Source organism: Trachypithecus francoisi, unplaced genomic scaffold, assembly GCF_009764315.1.
Source record: "Trachypithecus francoisi isolate TF-2019V2 unplaced genomic scaffold, Tfra_2.0 Contig01474, whole genome shotgun sequence".
NCBI classification, from domain to species: Eukaryota; Metazoa; Chordata; class Mammalia; order Primates; family Cercopithecidae; genus Trachypithecus; species Trachypithecus francoisi.
Window position 1 is genome coordinate 18,081,738 of NW_022681435.1, and position 27,410 is coordinate 18,109,147.

A 27,410-nucleotide genomic window follows, 5' to 3' on the forward strand; every position below is an offset into this window, starting at 1 on the left:
CATAAAATGATGGAGACTTGCCTCAGTCATTTTCAAGGATTTACACATATATAATGGTGAAGATTGGGATTCAAATGTACCCATGACCCAAATATTGAACACTGTACCCGACAGATGATTTTTGAACCCTAATTACCCCGCCCTCCCCCATTTTGTAGTTTCCAGTGTCTATTATCTCCATCTCTGTGTTCGTGGGTATCCATTGTTTAGCTCCACCTATAAGTGAGAATATGCAATATTTGATTCTCTGCTTCAGAGTTAGTTCTCTTAGGACAATGACCTATAGCTCCATCCATATTGCTGCAAAGGACATAATTTCATTTTTTAATTCTGCATAGTATTCCATGGTGTATATATACACCATATTTTCTTTATCCAGTCAACCATTGGTGGACACTGGTTAGTCCATGACTTTGCTATTGTGGACAGTGCTATGATAAACACGCAAGCGCAGGTGTCTATTAACTCTAGATCAAAATGGAACTCCCAGAACGGCTCTTGCACCCACTCTCAGCCCTTTACAAAATTCTGTAAGCACTGTTTTTAAAATACATCCTAAACCAAACATCTTCTCACTACCCCCATCATCACTTCCCTAATCCACTTTACCGTCTTCTTGCGTCTGCATCTCAGTAAGAGTTGGTCTGTCACAGCTTCATACACAGAATAACACTTCCTCTAGATAAATTGTGTCCTGGTTGCTGGGTGGGATTCTCTCATCATGGTCCTATGTCCATTCAGTAAGTGTCTAGAACCATTGTAAGCAGATTGTGCACCAGGTAACTGGAAGGGGGAGCAGGTATGGAGACAGATTTCCCCAAGGTGTCTTCTACTTGACTCCTTGATTGTCTACCCTCTACTTAGCTATGTTTCCTCTTTCTACCATGCCAATTTTATCGTGTTTCCAAAGTCCCAAATTATCTCCAAAAGATTAAAATTCACACTGTCATTATAATGGCCATTTATTTGAACCTTTGTTTTGGTTAACATGCAAGCACACATACTAGATGACACAAGACACACAAGTTACAGTAATGAGAAAAGGGGTGAAAAAAATACAGATCAATACTTTGGTATTGACCTAAGTCATCGATCATTTCTGGATTTCCAAAAGCCTCTTACCTGCCATTATTGTGTCTACTCTTGGTTCTATTCAATACAATTTCACACAGTGCGCTCTTTAAGGGTTTATTAAAAGTACTCATTTCACACCATTCTTTTTCTTTAAACTCTTCTTCTTTAAAACTTTAAACTTTTCTCATGACTTCTTATTTGGCCAGAGTCAAATTACATTTTTTTAACTCAGGATGCCTCATTATCTAATCACATCTCTACCAGTCTGACTTTGTCTCTTGTCATTTTGCTCATCTCTCTATGCCTTCTTCATCCTTTAAAGCCAAACACATTCCTATTGATAATCTTTGCACTTGTTCTTCCCTGTGCTTGGAACACGTTTACTTTATGTGGGCACATGGCTTGTTCCTTCATTTTCTCAGGACTATATCCAAAGCCACCATTGTACAGAGGTACTCCCCATATACTGTCACTAAAATAAAAAGGAACATTAGTCTCTAATTAAAAATAACTCTCTAGTTTTCTTCATAGCACTTACTATAATTTCATTTCTTTGAGCATTTTTAAGATTTATTATTCAAAGGTTCTTTTATTCCATAGTTGTATGAAACCAGATGATTTGATTACGATTTATGTGCCTCAGTTTCCCAATTTGTATAATGGAAGTTATAGTATTTCACCTTCATCGGGTTATTATAAAGATTACATGAATTTTAGTAAGTGTAAACAAAATCAGAACAATATCGGGCACATTGTAAATCCTCGGTAAATATTAGCTCACCTTGTTGCATATTTGCTTCTCTCCTTTATTCCTCATGAGAATCTAAGTTCCCTTCAGGTAACAACTAACGGTGTTCTGCTCACTGCTTGTTACATTAAATTTGGCAGGCGAGCAAAATGGCCGAATAGGAACAGCTCCAGTCTCCAACTCCCAGCACGAGCGACACAGAAGACCGGTGATTTCTGCATTTTCAACTGAGGTACTGGGGTCATCTCACTAGGGAGTGCCAGACAATCGGTGCTGGCCAGCTGCTGCAGCCCGACCAGTGAGAGCTGAAGCAGGGCGAGGCATCGCCTCACCTGGGAAGTGCAAGGGGGAAGGGAATCCCTTTTCCTAGCCAGGGGAACTCAGACACACAACACCTGGAAAATCGGGTAACTCCCACCCCAATATTACGCTTTAAGCAAGGGCACACCAGGAGATTATATCCCACACCTGGCTGGCAGGGTCCCACGGCCACGGAGCCTCCCTCACTGCTAGCACAGCAGTCTGCGATCTAACCGCAAGGCAGCAGCGAGGCTGGGGGAGGGGCGCCCGCCATTGCTGAGGCTTAAGTAGGTAAACAAAGACGTTGGGAAGCTCAAACTGGGTGGAGCTCACAGCAGGTCAAGGAAACCTGCCTGTCTCTGCAGACTTCACCTCTGGGGACAGGCTAAACAACAACAACAAAAAAAGCAGCAGAAACCCGACTCTGTCTGACAGCTTTGAAGAGAGCAGTGGATCTCCCAACATGGAGGTTGAGATCTGAGAACGGACAGACGGCCTGCTCAAGTGGGTCCCTGACCCCTGAGTAGCCTAAGTGGGAGACATCCCCCACTAGGGGCAGTCTGACACCCCACACCTCACAGGGTGGAGTACATCCCTGAGAGGAAGCTTCCAAAGGAAGAATCAGACAGGTACACTCGCTGTTCAGCAATATTCTATCTTCTGCAACCTCTGCTGCTGATACCCAGGCAAACAGGGTCGGGAGTGAACCTCAAGCAATCTCCAACAGACCTGCAGCTGAGGGTCCTGACTATTAGAAGGAAAACTATCAAACAGGAAGGACACCTATACCAAAACCCCATCAGTACGTCACCATCATCAAAGACCAGAGGCAGATAAAACCACAAAGATGGGGAAAAAGCAGGGCAGAAAAGCTGGAAACTCAAAAAATAAGAGCGCATCTCCCACTGCAAAGGAGTGCAGCTCATCGCCAGCAACGGATCAAAGCTGGTCAGAGAATGACTTTGACGAGATGAGAGAAGAAGGCTTCAGTCCATCAAACTTCTCAGAGCTAAAGGAGGAATTACGTACCCAGCACAAAGAAACTAAAAATCTTGAAAAAAGAGTGGAAGAATTGACAGCTAGACTAATTAATGCAGAGAAGGTCATAAACGAAATGACAGAGATGAAAACCATCACACGAGAAATACATGACAGATGCACAAGCTTCAGTAACCGACTCGATCAACTGGAAGAAAGAGTATCAGCGATTGAGGATCAAATGAATGAAACGAAGCGAGAAGAGAAACTAAAAGAAAAAAGAAGAAAAAGAAATGAACAAAGCCTGCAAGAAGTATGGGATTATGTAAAAAGACCAAATCTACATCTGATTGGGGTGCTTGAAAGTGGGGGGGAAAATGGAACCAAGATGGAAAACACTCTTCAGGATATCATCCAGGAGAACTTCCCCAACCTAGTAGGGCAGGCCAACATTCAAATTCAGGAAATACAGAGAACACCACAAAGATACTCCTCCAGAAGAGCAACTCCAAGACACATAATTGCCACATTCACCAAAGTTGAAATGAAGGAAAAAATCTTAAGGGCAGCCAGAGAGAAAGGTCGGGTTACCCACAAAGGGAAGCCCATCAGACTAACAGCAGATCTCTCGGCAGAAACTCTACAAGCCAGAAGAGAGTGGGGGCCAATATTCAACGTTCTTAAAGAAAAGAATTTTCAACCCAGAATTTCATATCCAGACAAACTAAGTTTCATCAGTGAAGGAGAAATAAAATCCTTTACAGATAAGCAAATGCTTAGAGATTTTGTCACCACCAGGCCTGCCTTACAAGAGACCCTGAAGGAAGCCCTAAACATGGAAAGGAACAACCGGTACCAGCCATTGCAAAAACATGCCAAAATGTAAAGACCATCGAGGCTAGGAAGAAACTGCATCAACTAACGAGCAAAAGAACCAGTTAATATCATAATGGCAGGATCAAGTTCACACATAACAATATTAACCTTAAATGGTAATGGACTAAATGCTCCAATTAAAAGACACAGACTGGCAAACTGGATAAAGAGTCAAGACCCATCCATCTGCTGTATTCAGGAGAACCATCTCACATGCAGAGACATACATAGGTTCAAAATAAAGAGATGGAGGAAGATCTACCAAGCAAATGGAGAACAAAAAAAAGCAGGGGTTGCAATCCTAGTCTCTGATAAAACAGACTTTAAACCATCAAAGATCAAAAGAGACAAAGAAGGCCATTACATAATGGTAAAGGGATCAATTCAACAGGAAGAGCTAACTCTCCTAAATATATATGCACCCAATACAGGAGCACCCAGATTCATAAAGCAAGTCCTTAGAGACTTACAAAGAGACTTAGACTCCCATACAATAATGATGGGAGACTTCAACACTCCACTGTCAACATTAGACAGATCAACGAGACAGAAAGTTAACAAGGATATCCAGGAATTGAACTCATCTCTGCACCAAGCGGACCTAATAGACATCTACAGAACTGTCCACCCCAAATCAACAGAATATACATTCTTCTCAGCGCCACATCTCACTTATTCCAAAACTGACCACATAATTGGAAGTAAAGCACTCCTCAGCAAATGTAAAAGAACGGAAATTATAACAAATTGTCTCTCAGACCACAGTGCAATCAAACGAGAACTCAGGACTAAGAAACTCAATCAAAACCGCTCAACAAAATGGAAACTGAACAACCTGCTCCTGAATGACTACTGGGTACATAACAAAATGAAGGCAGAAATAAAGATGTTCTTTGAAACCAATGAGAACAAAGATACAACATACCAGAATCTCTGGGACACATTTAAAGCAGTGTGTAGAGGGAAATTTATAGCACTAAATGCCCACAAGAGAAAGCTGGAAAGCTCTAAAATGGACACTCTAACATCACAATTAAAAGAACTAGAGAGGCAAGAGCAAACACATTCAAAAGCTAGCAGAAGGCAAGAAATAACTAAGATCAGATCAGAACTGAAGGAGATAGAGACACAAAAAACCCTCCAAAAAATCAATGAATCCAGGAGTTGGTTTTTTGAAAAGATCAACAAAATTGACACACCACTAGCAAGACTAATAAAGAAGAAAAGAGAGAAGAATCAAATAGATGCAATAAAAAATGATAAAGGGGATATCACCACCGACCCCACAGAAATACAAACTACCATCAGAGAATACTATAAACAGCTCTATGCAAATCAACTAGAAAATCTAGAAGAGATGGATAATTTCCTGGACACTTACACTCTTCCAAGACTAAACCAGGAAGAAGTTGAATCCCTGAATAGACCAATAGCAGGCTCTGAAATTGAGGCAATAATTAATAGCCTACCCACCAAAAAAAGTCCAGGACCAGATGGATTCACAGCTGAATTCTACCAAAGGTACAAGGAGGAGATGGTACCATTCCTTCTGAAACTATTCAATCAATAGAAAAAGAGGGAATCCTCCCTAACTCATTTTATGAGGCCAACATCATCCTGATACCAAAGCCTGGCAGAGACACAACAAAAAAAGAGAATTTTAGACCAATATCCTGATGAACATCGATGCAAAAATCCTCAATAAAATACTGGCAAACCGGATTCAGCAGCACATCAAAAAGCTTATCCACCATGATCAAGTGGGCTTCATCCCTGGGATGCAAGGCTGGTTCAACATTCGCAAATCAATAAACGTAATCCAGCATATAAACAGAACCAAAGACAAGAACCACATGATTATCTCAATAGATGCAGAAAAGGCTTTTGACAAAATTCAACAGCCCTCATGCTAAAAACGCTCAATAAATTCGGTATTGATGGAATGTACCTCAAAATAATAAGAGCTATTTATGACAAACCCACAGCCAATATCATACTGAATGGGCAAAAACTGGAAAAATTCCCTTTGAAAACTGGCACAAGACAGGGATGCCCTCTCTAACCGCTCCTATTCAACATAGTGTTGGAAGTTCTGGCTAGGGCAATCAGGCAAGAGAAAGAAATCAAGGGTATCCAGTTAGGAAAAGAAGAAGTCAAATTGTCCCTGTTTGCAGATGACATGATTGTATATTTAGAAAACCCCATTGTCTCAGCCCAAAATCTCCTTAAGCTGATAACCAACTTCAGCAAAGTCTCAAAATACAAAATTAATGTGCAAAAATCACAAGCATTCTTATACACCAGTAACAGACAAACAGAGAGCCAAATCAGGAATGAACTTCCATTCACTATTGCTTCAAAGAGAATAAAATACGTAGGAATCCAACTTACAAGGGATGTAAAGGACCTCTTCAAGGAGAACTACAAACCACTGCTCAGTGAAATAAAAAAGGACACAAACAAATGGAAGAACATATCATACTCATGATAGGAAGAATCAATATCGTGAAAATGGCCATACTGCCCAAGGTTATTTATAGATTCAATGCCATCCCCATCAAGCTACCAATGAGTTTCTTCACAGAATTGGAAAAAACTGCTTTAAAGTTCATATGGAACCAAAAAAGAGCCCGCATTGCCAAGACAATCCTAAGTCAAAAGAACAAAGCTGAGGCATCACGCTACCTGACTTCAACTATACTACAAGGCTACAGTAACCAAACAGCATGGTACTGGTACCAAAACAGAGATATAGACCAACGGCACAGAACAGAGTCCTCAGAAATAATACCACACATCTACAGCCATCTGATCTTTGACAAACCTGAGAGAAACAAGAAATGGAGAAAGGATTCCCTATTTAATAAATGGTACTGGGAAAATTGGCTAGCCATAAGTAGAAAGCTGAAACTGGATCCTTTCCTTACTCCTTATACGAAAATTAATTCAAGATGGATTAGAGACTTAAATGTTAGACCTAATACCATAAAAACCCTAGAAGAAAACCTAGGTAGTACCATTCAGGACATAGGCATGGGCAAGGACTTCATGTCTAAAACACCAAAAGCAACGGCAGCAAAAGCCAAAATTGACAAATGGGATCTCATTAAACTAAAGAGCTTCTGCACAGCAAAAGAAAGCTACCATCAGAGTGAACAGGCAACCTACAGAATGGGAGAACATTTTTGCAATCTACTCATCTGACAAAGGGCTAATATCCAGAACCTACAAAGAACTCAAACAAATTTACAAGAAAAAAACAAACAACCCCATCAAAAAGTGAGCAAAGGATATGAACAGACATTTCTCAAAAGAAGACATCCATACAGCCAACAGACACATGAAAAAATGCTCATCATCACTGGCCATCAGAGAAATGCAAATGAAAACCACAATGTGATACCATCTCATTACCAGTTAGAATGGCAATTATTAAAAAATCAGGAAACAACAGGTGCTGGAGAGGATGTGGAGAAATAGGAACACTTTTACACTGTTGGTGGGATTGTAAACTAGTTCAACCATTATGGAAAACAGTATGGCAATTCCTCAAGGATCTAGAACTAGATGTACCATATGACCCAGCCATCCCACTACTGGGTATATACCCAAAGGATTATAAATCATGCTGCTATAAAGACACATGCACACATATCTTTATTGCGGCACTATTCACAATAGCAAAGACTTGGAATCAACCCAAATGTCCATCTGTGACAGACTGGATTAAGAAAATGTGGCACATACACACCATAGAATACTATGCAGCCATAAAAAAGGATGAGTTTGCATCCTTTGTAGGGACATGGATGCAGCTGGAAACCATCATTCTTAGCAAACTATCACAAGAACAGAAAACCAAACACCGCATGTTCTCACTCATAGGTGGGAACTGAACAATGAGATCACTTGGACTCGGGAAGGGGCCTATCATGGGGAGAGGGGAGTGGGGAGAGATTGCATTGGGAGTTATACATGATATAAATGACGAATTGATGGGTGCTGATGAGTTGATGGGTGCAGCACACCAACATGGCACAAGTGTACATATGTAACAAACCTGCACGTTATGCACATGTACCCTAGAACTTAAAGTATAAAAAAAAAAAAAAAAAAAGTGAAAAAAAAAAAAAAACTTACCAGAGGTTGTTTAACCTGGAAGTTCTTTTCTTACTCTAATCTGTTAACTTGAATCACTAATAGAAAGAGAATAGGAACTTGTCATTAGCTATGGCCCTTATTTTGAAAATCATATTGCTACCATACTTATTAATAACTAAATACTTAGAGCTCTGTACTTGCAATTGGTAAAGAATGTAATATAAAATATGATTATAGGAATGGATCTCTAAAATTAATAGAAGTAATATTAAAGTGATGTAACTCTGGAGGGGTGCGGTGGCTCACACCTGTAATCCCAACACTTTGGGATGCAGAGACAGGCAGATCACTTGCGGTCAGGAGTTTGAGACTAGCCTGGCAAACGTTGTGAAACCCCATCTCTACTAAAACTACAAAAGTAGGCATGGTGGTGCACACCTGTAATCCCAGCTACTCCAAAGGCAGAGTAAGGAGAATCGCTTGCAGAGGTTGCAGTGAACTGAGATTGCCTACTGCACTCCAGCCTGGGCGGCAGAGGAAGGCTACATGGAAGCAAGGAAGGAAGGACGGAAGGGAGGGAGAGAGGCCTCAATCAATTGGTTCCAAATTTGTTACAAATATTCTGGAATCCAGAAAGGAAAACTCCTGTATGTTGATGCTTGAATAAGGCATTTGTGTGTGTGTGTATGTGTGTCCTGTTTGAATGTACTGTAAGCTCAAAAATCTGATGTTCTGTATGAAGTTTCTAAATAAATCTTCCATAAACACATTAAATTGGAGTAAAATGAAACACTTTGTAAGCACAGAGATCTAGAGTCAAAGTACTCATTTGAAATCAGCTTTCCACAGTACCAGCTATGGAATCTTGAGTCAGTTACTCAACCACTCTGGGGCATATCTGAATTTCATTTAATGATAGTACCTTCCTCAAAGCATGACTAAATGCATTATGATGAGGCCTTCAAAGATAATCTGAAATATTAAGCACTCTACTCATTTACTCAAAACAGTTTTTCTTGTTTGTTTGGGATTTGTTTTAATGTGTTTGTTCATCTGATTTTTTTTTAGTATAATGTATCATTCACCAAGATAAATACTAGAAAGCTTATTTTACTTTCTTGATTCTTTATTAGTTTAAAATGTGTATTTTATATTCTGGCAACACCTCATCTGAAATTTCAAATACTCCTACTGTTTTATTAGCATTCTCCCAAGTAAGCAAATAATTTATGTCCTATAAACTTTAAAGCACATTAAAATGTGCTACTATATTTAAGATCTATATAATATATAATATTCTTAATGAAGTTTTTGATAAAAATTTCTGAGTCAATTCAATTGATTACTGCTGAATAACACAAAATAATATAGCAATATAGATATAAGGTAATTAACTTTAATAAAACTAACTAGACTATGCTAACTAAATATCTGAATCTTAACTATTAAACTTAGTATAGTTTGAATAAGAGAACATTTTAAAAATATTTTCTCATATATCTTAAAAGTTTTCAAGTAAACTTTTGGTAAATGATCTCTTACTCCTTCTCTTCAATTTAATAAAGGTATATTTATGCTATAACAGATTTATTAAAACAATAATTGACAGATGCTTCTACTTCTGGTATTATAATAAGAACTAAAATCCACTATTGTGTCTAAAATTGGATTATGAGTAAAAATTATTTCTAACTTTAGATATGTATATAGCTGTAATAGACAAGGTTAGACTTTTCAATAATTAAAGAATTGTATGTGTCATCTCAAATAAACTGCTTATTGCTAAAAAAAAAATTTGGCAGGCATTTCGTCTATGAACTCAGAATAGCCAGGGGAAGAAATCCCTATTGTAAAGGGATACATTATCACCAAACTGTTCACTCTTAACAGAAAGCAAAGAAGAGAATAAATTCACCACAAGGACTAGTTAAAATTCTCTCCATGTGGGCTCTGTCATTTATGTGAAATAATCATTATCTGCTTGTGTAAACGTGCAGCACGATACTGGTGCTCTTTCACTTTCTAGTTCTAAATGTCAGTCTTCAGAGAGTGTTTTGGAGAAACTTGAGATCTGTGGAATCCGTCTAGCTTCTGTAATTCTGGCCTAAAAGCTTGGTTCACCTGGATTAGTCATGAGCCCTAAATTTAGAATCATAAACACTGCCCACTTGTGGCACAGTGAGGTGAGGTCATGCAGATTAACAGCAACAACAAAAGTAATTTTATAATTATCAACTTCCAGTAATTGCTTGTGATTCAGCATAGAATAGAAGTGCTTGTAATTCAGCCTACTACGTAATAAGTGCTCACGATGAAGGGCAGCCTGTTCAGTGTGACAGGCCCTTCAGAGCAGAAGGGTGTCCAGTCCATGACCAGAGCTAAGAGGACTGAGCGGTGCTTTTCAGATTCAGGCTGGGAGAATAAATAGAAGACAGTGATAATTTATTGAAATGGTATAAAATATAAATAATAATACATTTATTTCCAGTATGGGCTAGATTCATATTTAAAAGAAATACATATAGTGTCTATTTTGTAAATGTAATCTCTGTTTTATCAATTTTAAGTATAAAAGCCTCTGAGTCATGCATAGCTCTTTCAAGTTGTTTTATTTTTATTTTTATTTTTGAGACGGAGTCTTGCTCTGTCACCCAGGCTGGAGTGCAGTAGCGCGATCTGGGCTCACTGCAAGCTCCACCTCCCGGGTTCACACCATTCTCCTGCCTCAGCCTCCCAAGTAGCTGGAACCACAGGCGCCCACCACCTCGCCCAGCTAATTTTTTGTATTTTTAGTAGAGATGCGGTTTCACCATGTTAGCCAGGATGGTCTCGATCTCCTGACCTCTTGATCTGCCCCCTGGGCCTCCCAAAGTGTCAGGATTACAGGCGTGATCAAGTTTCAGTGGTTCTATAGAGAAGGTGCAATGCAACAATGTTCTATCCTGCATAATCCATACGTTAAAATGAGAACATTATATTGCCATATTTTTTACAGTAGCAAACAAAAATGAGTAGACAATTTTAATCTCCATTTTAAGTTGCAAACCTTTACATGTAATCCTGTCAATTGGAATACTGTTATTTGAGATTTGTTAAGGAAACCATTTTGATGTAAGATACATTTGTTTTGGATAAATATTATTCATCTGTCCTATGTCATGATCAATTCATGAGGTAATGTATTTGAAGAGCCTATATATTATTTTGTTTTCTGAGTTAAATTTCTTTTATGTCACCAGATTATGTTTATTCCCCAAAAAACCACGATTGTTTCTATTTATATTAGTAATTCTCTAATTTCTATATATGAACTTACCTTGCACTCAGTTTTCTCATCTATAAGATGAAGACAGTAATATTGACTTTGATAAATTAATATATTATTTGACTATTTTGATGAAAATTAATTTTAAGCATCCACAATATTGGTTTTCATGAAGAAAATTTCTCAACATTTCAGTTGTACAATAAAATTTTTTGTAAAAATTTTGAAGGATACTTAATACCTGTGGCATAGTAAATACATTTTCAAAACAGTACATGTGTATAATTTATGCTAAGTTTTATGCTGAATTCTGGAAACAAAATGAAAAATATGACAAAACTCCTGCTCTCAAAATGTCTCACTTCTAGTTGGGAGAAAGAAATTTGGCAGTAAGTATATGAGGTGGCAAGTATTGTATCTGATGAAGGTGAAGGATGTGTGGAGAGCCTAGCACATGGTGCTCTAGTTGAGAAAAGCTAAATGTTTCATTATGACATAATAATGACATCAGTAGATACACGGTGGTCATATTCTCATTCTGCCAAACCCTTGACTGTTTTGTTGTTGTGTTTTTGAGGCAAAGTCTTGCTCTGTAACCCAGGCTAGGGTACACAGTGTCTCAATCACAGCTCACTGCAGCCTAAAGTTCCTAGGCTCAAGCAATCCTCCCACCTCAGCCTTCTGAGTAGCCAGGACCACAGGCTCATGCCACCATACCCAGATAATTTATTATCACTATTATTTGTAGGGATGGGGTCACTCCCTGTGTTGCCTAGGTTGACCTTGAACTCCTGGACTCAGGCAATCCTCCCACCTCCACCTGCCAAAGTGCTGGTATTACAGCCATGAGCCACTGCACCCAGCCAAAGCCTCCACTTAAAACCAATGGTAGAATTTATACAATTCTTAGATTCATTTTAAAAGTCATATTTGAAAACAAATAGAGAGCTATTTTTACTTTAAACTAAAGCCTGTTGGACCAACATAACACCGGTTTTGCTGGATATTACATGCAGTATTTTCATTCTCTTACATTTGTCTCTCACCAGGCTAGTAGACAGGGGCATAGAATACAAAGGATTTCTAATATGGTAGAATCTCTTGGGAAGTATTGTACTGGTACTCAGCAAAATCATTAGCCCTTTCATGCATTATTTAATTTCCTTTCAAAGAAAAGGTGTTCCTTTTTTTATGCCCTCCTCCATCCACTACAGGTAAAAGTTTTACAACGTCCTCATAATGTTTATTAAATAATGTGTGTTGTCAGCCTGCTTCAGGTCTTCTACAAGCTAACAACACACATTATTTGAATTATGATAAGGAAGAAATTAGTGAGCCAAGTTCTTCTGGTATCCATATTGAGAAATGATCAAGTGTACTCCTTTCCACACCCCACTGAATAAAATCAGTGGATTTTTTTTTGCATTTACCTGTTATTCTAAGTCTAAAAATACATCATTTAGGAAAGCGAACCTGTAGTCATTTGTGGTCTAAATGATGGCAAATAAATTAAAACACTTTATGTTGACTTCAACCATTTCTGTTTTAATAAGATACTATCATGAAAATGGAGAATTGTGTTGATGATTATGAGTAAGGAATGATCAAATATTTGAGACTACATTATATTTACCTGTGTTTATATCACTCACCCAATTTTGTGCTTTGATTACTCTGTAACAAAAATTGTTACCTCAGAAAGCAAATACTTTGAAATATTGTTCATATAATAAAAATGTTATTGTTATATCATAATTAAACATCCTGTATTTTCTCAATTATAGCACAATGTTTCTCCCTGTATGAGACTCTTCCTACTTAACAACTAGTGTATTTACTGCCAACTTTCTTCCTCCCAAGTAGAAATGAGATGCTCTGAAAGCAGGAGTCTTGCATATTTATCATTTTGTGTTCAGAATTCAACATAAAGTTTAGCATAAATTGAACACACAACACATGTTTCCTGGGCTTGAATTTTAAATTGAATCTAAAGGAAATATATCATAGAAGTTAAATTAGGTGAAATTGACATTGTTGGTGTTGAACACACTGTTAATATATTAGCCATATTTATATTTAACATTTCATAGCATCACACAATCATATCATCATAGAAGGAAGAAATATATTAGCCATATTTATATTTAACATTTCATAGCATCACACAACCATATCATCATAGAAGGAAGTTTTATTATAAATAAAATATAATTCAAACCAAAGCCTTATTACAGAGATCAAACAAAAGAAATTCCAACTCCCAAGAATAGGTTGCTTTCTGGGAGCTGATAAAGAACTTTTCACACTTTTGGATTGTTTTCTTCTTTTTTTCTGTCTAATGTATTAAAAGCCACACTCATTCCAATCTCACTTGTTTATGTAATTGGCAGATTTCAGGGAAAAGTTGCCCAAGTCTCCATAAACTTTCCATTCTACCTTGCAAATGAAGACAATAGGATTTTGCAAAATGTCAAACCAAGAAAATGCAACAGAGCTAACGGTTCTTAGGGAACCATGTTACAGGATATCCAATTATTATTCTCAGAATTCTCTTCCCAGAAAATGTCAATCAAAGTCCACATTTTGACTGCAGCAGCAATAAAAACCCATTGCGATGGCGATTTTCCAAAATGCCAGCAATCGTTTTTAAATACATATCAATATTTTATAATGCCCACTTTATACTCATCTAATAAAAAAGTAAGCAATATCAAAACATCTGTGATCTTTTTGTAGTACAAATTTAAAGTTAATAAAAATAAAAACTTTCAGCTGGACCATATCTAAGTTTTCATTTATAGGAAAAATAGTGTGGGTCTCTGAAGAGCCTGAGGGAAGCAACTGTCAGGTTTCCAGAAATCTATTTTTAATCAATCATCTGTATAAATTCACATAGAAAAATTACTTAAAAGAAAGAATGTTCAGTTGAAATCTTTACTGTGACTCTATAATATCAAGTTGTCTGAAAATGAAATGTAGTGATCAAGTTATTAATTTATTATTAAGGTCTAACATGTAGATAGAAACAAATATTTTATTTGGTACAATTTTTAATACTCGGACTCACACTCATAGTGTCTTTTTAATTGGATAGGGGGAAATTATATCAGAACTAACAACTTTCATGTGATAGGACAACCATTTTTAAGGATTTTGATTACCAGGAGGGTGTGATCCATATCTTATATTTTTTCTTACATATTTGTGCTAGGTATAATATCAAATTTAACATATAATGGTTGTTCAGGATGTGGTCAATGCACAGAATTAAAATTTTTAGAAAGGTAAATGTAATTATTTCCTGAGGCAAAGAACTCCAGACAGTTCTGACATATACTGGCTTAAATGTGGTTTACAGTACAGTCCAGAATATTTTTACCTATGTATCTGAAATAGAAGTGTATATTTTCAATTAATGTTTCTGAATCGTATTTTAGTGAAAGCACAGTTTTTTACTGTCTTGTACTAAAAGCATTATATAGAAGATTGCATTTCATGTCCACTTACAAAAATGAACACCACTTTTATTTATGTATTTTTGTTTATGTAAAGCCCAAAAGATAAATGTTAAGGCTAATACATTTTAAGTTTGCCTGTTAACAACTGCATTAATAAATATATGTTTCTCGCTGGTAAACGGGTCAAGGGAACCCAGCTTGTCCTTTGGGATTTGAAACTTGTAGCTGTAAGCACCCCTCATTAGGTGTATTACCACACCTCAGGCAAAATACGAAAACCAAGTTTTCAGTTCAGTTCACTGTATAAAGAACTCACGGGTAGCAGATTTATAAACGGGTCAAAAATAATGTTTAAACTTATCACTACTTGTATTGATAACAAACTCAAATAAAAAAAAGTACAACATATAAGTACAACATATAATGACAACATAAATGCTATTTCCAAAATTATTTTCCAATAATCACTACAGTCTTAAAATCAAAACTTGTTATTTAAAAGACATATATTTTCCATATTGTTAATTCTAACATATCAAGTATATATCCATGAGTATTAAAATTAGTTACTTTTCTTCTGACATAAAACAAGATTCCTTTAACTGTTAATAAAACAAAAAATTATTTACCTTTTCCTTGATTCCAAATCCTAAGCATAGTATTTAATTATTAAGTTTATTCAGTAATCTGTGGCATTTTTAAACCAAATATTACAATCAGCGTTTGATGGTAAATATATCTGAAATTTCAGAACATCCCTTACTAAAGAGAGCATATAAATGTAATATAAATCATAATAAAAGTACGTGACAATAAAATTATCTCCATACTATATAAAAGAATTAAATAAATTAAGCAATAATACCTAAGGCAATATTTAGGGAAATATTTTTCTGAGGGATTTTGTTCATCATATACAATTAAGATTATTCATAATCCATTTTTATACTTTAATCAAATAAGTTTATTTCCTTATTAAATCAGTATTATGTTTTAGTCAGCCACAGACAGAAATAAAGATTTAACCCTTCAATGTCATTGTGGTAACGAAAGCCATTCTTACTGTAATTTCTAGGCAGATTTTATAGCAATGTAGAAAGTAAACAAGAATTGCATATTCTTAAAGTATTTTAACCCAGCATTTATGCGTATGGAGCATTTACATTTCGTAGACAGAATTTACTCCAAGTAAAGGTGATATGATTTTATTTAGTTTCCACAATGCTGTTGTAACTTATTGTAAGCCAATTAACATTTACTGAGAACTTAACACATGATAGAAATGCGTCCAGTCCTTTCTTATACAAGCGGAATGATATTCTCTCTTCTGACCCTCTGACAGTCAGATGGAGAGATGTGAAAAATCATTAAATATTTTGTTTAAAAACTCATGATGCAATTCTTATTCTAATGGAGTTTCATTTAATGTGAATAAAAAGCACAGTGTAAGAAACTGCTTCTTGAAAACAGGAAAGGCTTTGCACATTCATCTGTCGTCTCACCCCAGAAAAGTTAATTTTACTTTCCATACTTAAAATATTATCTGGCATCCTGATGATGAAGGAACTTCAGAAATGTAGTTTCCCAGCCTCCATTCCTTGTAATTTGGGGGAAGAAATGGAAGAATTACAGAGGATGACAAGTGTTAATTCAGACACATTCCAACATGGAACACGTACTACACAAATACCCAAACTGTTGCATGGAAGCCTACGTTGTACCACTTAGTGGCTTCACTCAGTATTTGTTTAATCTACCCAATCCTGCCGAGTAGATATTATCCTGTTTGACGATAAAGCAGTTTAAGAGACTTAACTGAGTATACTGGACTCAATCTAGCTTTCAAATATAATCTATTAAACACATGATATTTCTCCCTGTATATGGCCATTGATAACTTATATGGACTTGATGTATTCATCTCAATATTGAATTGCTGGCAATTTTCTCTCACATTTCCATTCCAGCATTTACACAAATCATAATATTTATGATTCCTTCACATCTTCAGAGGAGCAATTTTGTTATCACCCACTATGGTACTAATATTTGAATATTTCAAAAATAGGAAATCTAAACATGTTTGTTTTAAATCAAGTTACTATTAATAGGGAACTTTTGACTCAATTTTGTTAATGCTTATTAATTTCTCAGTTAACTTCCAATAGTTCACACATAGAAATTAAATTAGGAATTACTCTCTTAAATATAAAATACTTTATATAAATATATTTAAGAATCTGTTTTTAATTATTTGCCATTTTATACATGAGTAGAGATATTATGCTTATGATAAATATGGAAGATTTAGAAAAATAAATGAAGCCAAAACATTAAATGTACAATCATATAACAGAACCATTGTGCCTATTGTTAACTGGTTTTAAGAAGACTAAGCCAATTATTGTAAGAAACATCAACATTCCAGTAATAAAATAAGCTTCTTGATGTTTCCTTTGCTTCCAATTTTATTTTAAATATAGGAATTCATGAAGAGGCTATACAGGTGAGTTTCAATGAATTTTTCTCAATGCAAACAAAGGTAAAATATGACATTTGAAATTTATCCTCTGTCATGTTCCCAGCTGCTTACATAGTAGAGAATCTGTTCAGTCTCCATGGATCATTGTTGATGTCACAGGTGGCTGCAGAAGACTTAGTTCACATTATAAATACTATTACTTTCACAGAGAATTCAGTATTAGAGAAGGTCCTTTAGTAAAGTTTTCTGTTTAGTAATTTTCTTTCTTTTTTCATTTATTTATTTATTTATTTGACACAGAGTCTCACTTTGTTCCCGAGGCTGCAGTGCATTGGTGCGATGTCAGCTCACTGCAACCGCTGCCCTGCTAGGTTCAAGCGACTCTCCTGCCTCAGCCTCCTGAAAACTGGGGCTACAGGCACGCACCACTATGCCTGGCCAATTTTTGTATTTTTAGTAGAAATGAGGTTTGGCCACATTGGCCAGGCTGGTCTCAAACTCCTGACCTCAGGCGATTCACCTGCTTCAGCCTCTCAAGTAAAACGTTTTTTTAAATAAAAAAATTGAATGGCCCTTGTATATGGCATTTGTTAAAATAAGTTTATTTACAGTGTTTTTTATCATTCCTGTTGGTTTTAAATAATTTATCTTTGCCTTTTCATTTTCAAATAAAAGTGTGTACAATTGTGTTAGTCTGTTTTTGCATTGCTCTAAAGAAATACCTGAGACTGGATAATTTATAAAGAAAAGAGGTTTAATTAGCGCATGGTTCTGTAGCCTGTACAGGATGCATGGTGACAGCATTAGCTCAGCTTTTCAAAGAACTCAATTATACTTAGACTTGAAATTATATACCTACATTTCTAAAATTATACTTTTCTCAGGTTGGAACCACTTGCATTTTGTGTTTTAAGTTTACAGACAGGCATTTCCAGTTTGCTAACTAAAGAGTAACTTGGACTAAATACTCAAAGTGCTCAAAGTCTACATTATAAAGTGCCAACTCATTCAGATCTGGTTTCAAAAAAATTGCTTATTTTTTTCTTTCATGAAATACCCCATATGAATATGGGTAAAATGAACTTGTTTTTGTGCATATATGTAATTGTAACAATAATTTCTTTTTTTTTTTTTTTTTTTTTGAGAATGAGTCTGGCTCTGTCCCCCAGGCTGGAGCCCAGTGGCCGGATCTCGGCTCACTGCAAGCTCCACCTCCCGGGTTCACGCCATTCTCCTGCCTCAGCCTCCCGAGTAGCTGGGACTACAGGCGCTGCCCACCATGCCTGGCTAATTTTTTGTTTTTGTATTTTTAGTCGAGGCAGAGTTTCACCGTGTTAGCCAGGATGGTCTCGATCTTCTGACCTCGTGATCCGCCCGCCACGGCCTCCTAAAGTGCTGGGATTACAGGCATGAGCCACTGTGCCCGGCCAATTTCATCTTAAGCAGTTTATTTGCTGCTGTTTTAAGTGAGAACTTGGAACTGATGCAGGTAAGAAGGTCCTTGTCTTCGCCCAGGAAAGAATTCAAGGGCCAGCTGATGTGACCGAAAGCAACTTCTATTGAATCAGTACTGCTCCTTGAGGAGCAGGGCTAACCCACAGGCAGTGTGGCCACAGTCAGCGCTCTATAGGTTGTTGGCAGCTGTATTTATATCTGCTTTTAATTACATGCTCATTGAGAGGTGGATTATTCAGAGCTATCTGGAAAAGGGGTGGGAATTTCCATAACCATACAAGATAACTTCTGTGCAGTATAACCCAAGTGGCCATGGCACTGTGTCTTTATGCTAATGAGCAGTGAGGGCAAATTGAGGTTGCTTTTGTTACCACCTACTGGTTTGGCTTCTTTACTGCATCCCATTTCCACCAGATCCTGCTTCATTCATGGAGAAATAACCGGAAAACAAGTCCTGCTGACCTCCTCCCTTGGGATTATTTAAAACTAATCATTAAAATATTAATTAACCTCAAGTTTTAGTAACTACTTTTAATTTCTTGAGCATCTTATTTTAGAATAGAATGTTTCATGTGGAAGAATTTAGGAAATAACATTCTTTTCTATACTAAGTAAGCCTATATTTATTTGTGGCTGTCCAAGTACTGAGTAATCTGATTTTCAAAATGTTGAGTTCTTCAATCATGAAAATAGACCAGCAGATGTTTTAAATTGAAGTGTGTATTCAAAGTTGGGATCATGCTTTGTACCCATAGGTAGACTGAAGCAGCAACGGTTCAACAAAGTTTGTGCATTTCGGCCGGGCGCGGTGGCTCAAGCCTATAATCCCAGCACTTTGGGAGGCCGAGACGGGCGGATCACGAGGTCAGGAGATCGAGACCATCCTGGATAACATGGTGAAACCCCGTCTCTACTAAAAATACAAAAAACTAGCCGGGCGACGTGGCGGGCGCCTGTAGTCCCAGCTACTCGGGAGGCTGAGGCAGGAGAATGGCGTGAACCGTCTCAAAAAAAAAAAAAAAAAAAAAAAGTTTGTGCATTTCTAGCTGGCACTATCAGACACAGCTTTTTAAAAACAGGACTAAATAATGATTTTCTAACACAAGATAACTTGTTGCACACAGTGAAAATCTGGCTGAGTCATTTTAAAAGGTCTATGAGTGTTCTTGACTGAATATCTATTTTTTCTCCACGTTAGACTTAGTTTTCCTAATAAGAATAGAAAAAATAGGGCCGGGCGCGGTGGCTCAAGCCTGTAATCCCAGCACTTTGGGAGGCCGAGACGGGCGGATCACGAGGTCAGGAGATCCAGACCATCCTGGCTAGCACTGTGAAACCCCGTCTCTACTAAAAAAAAAAATACAAAAAACTAGCCGGGCGAGGTGGCGGGCGCCTGTAGTCCCAGCTACTCGGGAGGCTGAGACAGGAGAATGGCGTAAACCTGGGAGGCGGAGCTTGCAGTGAGCTGAGATCCGGCCACTGCACTCCAGCCCGGGCGACAGAGCAAGACTCCGTCTCAAAAAAAAAAAAAAAAGAAAAAATAATTCATTATTCAATAAATTACTCATTGAAGAAATTGTTAATGGCCATCTCCTAAGAACTATGCTAGAGGTCAGGTGTCTAAAAACAAATATGATCTATCATGTACCCTGAGGAATGTTAATATCTAGTTACAGTGAGTAGAGTCAATAGAATGATAAATGGGACAAATACAGCTATTTGCTGTTAGGTCAATTAATTTTCTTGTTGTGTTAGATTATTTGAAAAAGAAAAGACATGATTTATCCCCTCCTGATAGCCAAGCTTCTTTGCTTGGTAACTTTTCAACTCCTTCTATCAACAGTTGGAGTGTGTTTCTTCCCGACCTCAATTGTGGTCGTCCTGTAGCTCATTTAACTGACAGTATGCAGAAGAAATGAATACTGAACCAGTTCTGAACGTAGGCCCTAATAATCACCCATATACTTACAGAATGCAAGGTTTGGGTGACTTCCTAGCTGTCACAGCACATTTTAGTGGAAATAAAAAGTATAACAATTCTCTGGATTTTTGGTTGCTTCGAAGAGTAATGTAGAACTTGGTAAAAAGGAAATAATGAACTCAGGAATTTAAATCCAAAAGGAACATCCGGGTAAGACACTATGAAACTTTTCAAATATCCTCAAAACAAATATTACATCCTTTTGTCACAGAATCATTCTGAAAAACAAACCCCAGTCTAATTCTGTGGGTTGCTGAATTACAATCCAATTTAATGCACAGTACTGGAGAGTTTCTTATGTGAAGTTATGACACTGATCTGAAAACTGGGATCAGGTCATCTGAGCAGACTTCAATGAAGCTAAGACCCTAAACACTCTACCATACCTCTTTGCCCTCAACAATAGCCTTTCTTCCCCTGTTAAACACACTGCCCTTCTTTCTTGACAAACCTGCAGTGATTTCTCTTGAGGTATTTATTTTGCAGGTGGCTGCTGATTCTCCACAATATCACAATGAACTCTCGTTTACCAACCAATACTCTCTGCAACTTCCTGGTGCAAAATGTAACTGATGAGAAGGGAGAAAACACACCAAAACAATTAAAATTTGCCAATGTGAATTCATTGAGACCTGAAAATATGTAGGGAATTGGATCTTACAGATGTTATATAAGGAAGAAAGCGATATAATATTGGATCACATGTATGTATCAATTGAGTTAGGATTTAATGTCTTAGCTTGAGAGGATGGAAGCTGCTTTACCATTATCTTCAGCTGGTTTACATAAATATGTACTCTAAGGTGTTCTAATTAGCAGGAAGTTGAGATGATAAGTGTTCTTCCCTGGTAGAGGAAGATATTGAAAGTTTTAAGGATATTGAATATAGAAGAAAATTTATTACATAAGATCTGCTCACTCACCCACCATCTACTCTGGAAATGTCCAGAAGAGATTCTTTTCATCAAGACTTTGGGAGATATACTGAGGAAGACAATGCTGATGTCCTTAAAGTGATCTATGCAGATAATTCACTGTAAGGCTAGAGGTAACACTAAAATGCTGCCATAAAAACAGAGCTTTCGGAGTTTTAATGTGGATATTGGCATGTGTAGTAGAGGTCAAGTGGCAGGATATATCTGATCTGCCAAAGACATGGTGGTTGTAGTAACCATAATGGGAATAAGTCCCAAGTCAATAATCAGATTGAGCTGACATGCATAAATCTTTAACATTGGCTAATTGAGCATGGTATTCAAGTTGTCATTTAAGCTGAGTTTTATATCATGAATTTGATGTAATCCGATCTACTAAATAATAAAATTGGATGTGCAGAATAGCTCTTCATGCTCAAGTAAAATGTTATATACAATATTGGACTAAAGCAGTTTCTAAAGGTAGAAGTAATTTGCACATGAAAGTAGTTCAAAATCACAAGATTTGCATGTCAATCATATTGTCTTTTTTTATAATACACACGTACATCTTGCCTCAAAGAAAGTTTTCAATCAATAGCTCATTAAATAAGAAAATATTTAGATCTGGATTTGAAATATTTCTCCATTATCATGTACCCCAAAGTGGACATCTTCAACATTATAGTTCAGAGTACAGTGGCCCTGAATGATGGTGCTGAAGGGAAATCATCCCAATGGTCAGAACGTCTAGCAGCGGATCTATTTTTATTTTGTTTGTTTTCCTGCAAAACAAGATGTATAGAAAATAGATCTATATTGATTTTGGCCAATGAAAAATTGTTTGGCTGGGTGGTCAGAGATTTGGAAATAATACAATTGAAAAATTAGTGATAAGAAGATTTGTTGAAGAAGTGTTATGTATTAACCTCTGAATGAATATAGAGGAAATATAGGTCTATGATTGTGAAAATGCTCATTCCGTAGTAATTTCAGTTATTGTTAATAATTACATGGTAGACTAGTTTGGGGGACGTTATTAAGCCTACTTCCCTAACCAGCCCATTCTTGCCTTATGAAAAATATGGCCATGTGGCACGATTAGAAGCTGTACATGGGTTCAACAATGTGGATGTTCACTCACCAGAGGTGACCTGGCATCAGCAATTACTGAGAGTCCCACGCACTACAAGCATGAAGGAACACTGAGATTCTAATATGGCACTACTCAGGAAAACCAGCCAGTCACCATGGTAGCACCCATTTCATTCCATTGTGATTGGAAACAATACTTTGGATAATTTAAACTTCTTAATAATTAAGATTTCTGTTGTGTCTCCATACATGGAGGGTTCTGTATATGTCTGAAGTCCAATTGATATATGTTTCTGTGCAAGTTTTCTATTTCTTTATTAATCTTCTGTCTGATTGCTTTATTCTTAATGGAAAGTAGGGTTTTGAAGTCTTCAGCTACTAGTTTTGAGCTATTATCCCTTAAATTCTGTCACTGTTTGCATCGTGAACTTACTGGGAGGTTCACCCATATTATAAATGAAATATAAATACACTTTAACAATGTATTTAAAGTGTATTTTTACACACTTTAAAATTTAAATTTAAATTGTGAAAATACAATTTAAATGTGCATTCTCTTTTATTACTACTTGCATGAAATATCTTTTCCTATCCTTTCACTTTCAATTTATATGTGTCCTCATATCTAGAGTTATTCACTTATAAATAGCATATAGTTGGTTCCTGGTTTGCTTTGTTGTAATACTCATTTTGCAAGTCAATTTAAATTATTGAGAAGTTTAGTCCATTTTCATTTTAATCAATTACTGATATGAAAGAACTTACTTTCATATTTTTTGATTATTTTTCTGTATAAAGAAGCAACATTTTTAAGATGTTCATTCTTTCCAACTTGGTCTATAGACTCAACTCCAGCAATGAAAAATTCAGTAGGTTGGCCGGGCATGGTGGCTTTCACCTGTAATCCCAGCACTTTCAGAGACTGAGGCAGGCAGATCACCTGAGGTCAGAAGTTCAAGACCAACCTGACCAACATGGCGAAACCCTATCTCACTAAAAAATACAAAATTTAGCCGGGTGTGGTGGCAGGTGCCTGTAATCCCAGCTACTCAGGAGGCTTTAGGTAGGGGTAATTGTTTGAACCTGGGAGTTAGAGGCTGTAGTGAGCTGAAATGGTGCTGCTGGACTCCAGCCTGGGCAACACAGCAAGACTCCATCTCAAAAAACAAACAAACAGCAAGTTACGTTCTGAATATCAATGGACTGAGACTGTAACTTATAAGGAAATACATAAGATCCAGAGTGGCCAGCAATGCACTGAAGAAGAACAAATTCAGAAAGCTGATCGTTGACGAATTTCAAGAATCACCATAAACCTACAATAATCAGGACAGGATGGTATTGGTGAAAAAATAGGCAAATAGATTGACAAAGCAGATTATAGAGTGGAAAAACGGGCTTATAAACAAATATGGCCAACAGTTCTTTTTTTTTTTTCTAAGAAGCAAAGATATTAAATGAAGAAAGTAGAGTCTTTCTAACAAATGATGCCAGAACATGTAGGCGCACGCGCGCGCGCACACACACACACACACACACACACAAAAAGGTTCTAGACACTGACATTAGTATTTTCACAAAAATTAACTCAAAGTGGGTCACAGACATGAATATGAAATGCCTAACTATATAATTTATAGAAAATAATCTAGGGGAAAATGTTTATAAATTTGAGATTGATAATCTTAGTTGCCATTCTGGGAATAGGCCTGACACCATGTTGTGGACGGCATTGTTGTAAAAGCTGTTTCAAAACATTCCTTGAGCTCACACAATTATGTTTCAACAGGTACTGCACTTAGAATAGGACAGAATTATTTTTTCAATAGAATAAAACACATTCATATATTCTTATTATTATCTTGGTGCAAAAGTAACTGCAGTTTCTGTAATTACTTTTAATAGCAAAAATCAAAATACTTTTGCACCAACCAAATATAACCTTCCTTACCAAGATACAACCTTGTTTTGTACATATTGCATATAGAATTGTGTCCTTTATTTTTAGCAGTTTTAATTTTATAGGTTAATTATATTTTTAACTCTTAATAGTTCTAATTTCCCATAAAAAAGCTAGGAAATAATCCATTATAATTATGTACCAAAACACTTTATGAATACATATTTTGTAATTTCTAAAAACATGGATTTTTACAGAACTTTTAAAACGTAGAACAGGACATATTTACTAACAAACTCAATGTTTTTTTTTTTTTTTTGCTTTCCTGTAATAATAATCCAAAATACATATGTTTAAACCTATGTTAGTAATTAAAATTTAGCATTGTATTTTATTTGGAAATGAGCTAGATAAGCAGTGACTATCCATTATTTAATTTAGTTTAGCAAAACTCTAAGGAAGTAATTACCAAAGATATTTGGAAATAATTTTAAGTAAACATATTATAAAACATTATTAAAAAACTTATTTATAAATTTTATCCCATTTTATGTGAGTTAATATGCTCATTTTTAACAATTATGTTGGGAAGATTTATTGAGAGATTAGATGAAGTTAATCCTCATAAACCGACAAAATGCTTTATTTTAGTTACTGTAATCAAAACGCTATCAATCTAGAATTCTTCCACCCCCATCTTGGCTGCTATGTCAAGAGAAACGAAACTTATAAGTTGGCCTGGAAATGACGAATTCTTTTCTCTGTCTGCAAGTTTGGCTAAGTGACTAGTCAGTAGGGGTGAGAAACAATTTAGAAATGGTTTTTAAAAGTGTAGTTTCCTGTTTAATCATTTTTATAACACAGTATACTAGGCAAATAAGTCAAATACATGGGTGTTTTGTTTTACTGTTGTGTCTGATACACATGAAGCAATAAACACTGTATTGTTCTCTGATATGCATAGTTGTTCCTTGATCAAACTCATGCTTTTATCATCTTAAAAACCTAACAAACATAAAAGTTACATGTCTGCCTTTTCTATTTTAATTAAACCACTTATTATGTCTATTTATGAAAGATTACTAAAGTCACGTAAACTTGGAAACATCTAAGCTAATTTTATTTTTTGAGAGCATAATTTATATAAGCATTTAAACTATTCTTTTATCAAATCAATTATAATATTGCTCATATAAATCTGTGGTAGAAAAATATTTTCTCTTGTAATAATTGTCATTTACAAAAACTTAGTAAATATGATACTGTTTTCTGTTGTTTTTATGGGTAATTACATATGTTGGCGTACTTTTTGTATATTTTCTAAGTTTTTTAACCATAGACTCACATTTCTTGGAAGTGTGAGTGTTATTTAAAATGGAGTATTCTGGAGAGACTACGCAATTCATTTTCTTAGGGTCCTTGGCTCACTATGAAGTCAGATTTATTTTAAATTAAGTTAATGATCTGTTTAAAATTCACTTAATTCATTCATCAATCACATACGAGAGTTGAATTGCTTACAGATATGAAACAAGTGTCTCAACTGCACTGAATCTCCCCCTCCTTCTCCTCTTCCTCCTCCTCTTCTCTTCATGTTTCCTCCTTCTCCTTTCTCCTTCCTTGTCCTCCCTCCTCTTCCTCCTTCGCTCTCCTTCCTCCTCCTCCCTCTTCCTTCCTCCTCTTCCTCCTTCTCCTTCTCCTTTTTTCCCTTCTTCCTCCTCCTGCTCCTCTCTGGGTAGCTGTATTTACTTCTGGTTTACTATCACACTGAGCTTTCACACTTAGGAGACTCCATTAAGCTTCTCACTTAGAATGGGTCCAGGCTTTGTCTCCTCCTTTCAGAGCTCTTCGTGTCTTAAAATCCAAAGCTTCAATTTCCATTGTGTTGTAAATGCCCTCTAAGAAAGGCATGTTTCAACACTTATTTCCCTGCAATTTCTTGTCACTTTGTTTTTGGCAGAATATTCTTTTTCTCTTTGTCAGATTATGAACACATTCAAGAGGACGTAAGGCATTTTAGCCAGCATTGGTTTCAGGGGCAGGGTTAAACCAGGTCTGCAAATAGTCAAATGACAAAAAGTAGAAAACTTCTTTTCTTGTAGAGAATGTTTGCACAAACCATATTTAGACTCATTTGGCCCAGCATGGCACTTTTTACGTAGTAATTTTTCAACAGTTCTTCAGAACACTTTCTGAATTTACATACTTTTGAAATAATATACTCATGTTAAAATCACTTTTATATTACACATAAGCTTTAAATGGAAAATGGGGAAGTTGTTTCTACGTCTGTCTATTATCTATCTATCTATCTATCTATCTATCTATCTAGTAAATACAATTTTTAGGAGACCATTATTTTGGACTAGGCTCCTGCACTGGGTCCAACAGGCCAAAGCAATACGGAGTTTAATCACTGTAGCTGGGGTTTAGTTAAATGTAGGAGTCTCTGTAACCAGTTAACCAATTAAGCTGTAACCAATTAAGTTGTCTTAATACTTCGCTTCTGTTTTCTATAAATGAGGTCAGATTATGTTGTTAGTTGAGGTTCTCTGAACTTGTTTTGGTTCTAAGAGCTGCCCAATTTGCAAATCGTTTTTGTTTTGTTTCTTCTTTGGCTTTTACTTCATTTTTAATTTCTCAAATAAACTCTAATAAACTTAAAGAGTCAAAGGATTTTTTTCGTTTGAGTTTTATCTGTAAGCTATCTATCTTCCTATCTATTTATCTATTATCTGTCTAGTTTTAATCAGGAAATTAATACCTGGTTTTACTATGTGATA

At 36.3% G+C, this 27,410-nt stretch overlaps 1 long non-coding RNA gene across 1 annotated transcript; it reads right to left on the reverse strand.

Moving 5' to 3' along the window:
• Positions 1 to 1,184: 1,184 nt before the first annotated feature.
• LOC117098934 lies at positions 1,185 to 11,768 on the reverse strand. Its single transcript, XR_004443652.1, has 3 exons — positions 11,394 to 11,768; positions 8,117 to 8,172; positions 1,185 to 1,546 (listed from the first exon to the last, which is right to left on the reverse strand). It is a non-coding gene; the product is annotated as an uncharacterized LOC117098934 (long non-coding RNA).
• Between the last annotated feature and the right edge of the window lie 15,642 nt (positions 11,769 to 27,410).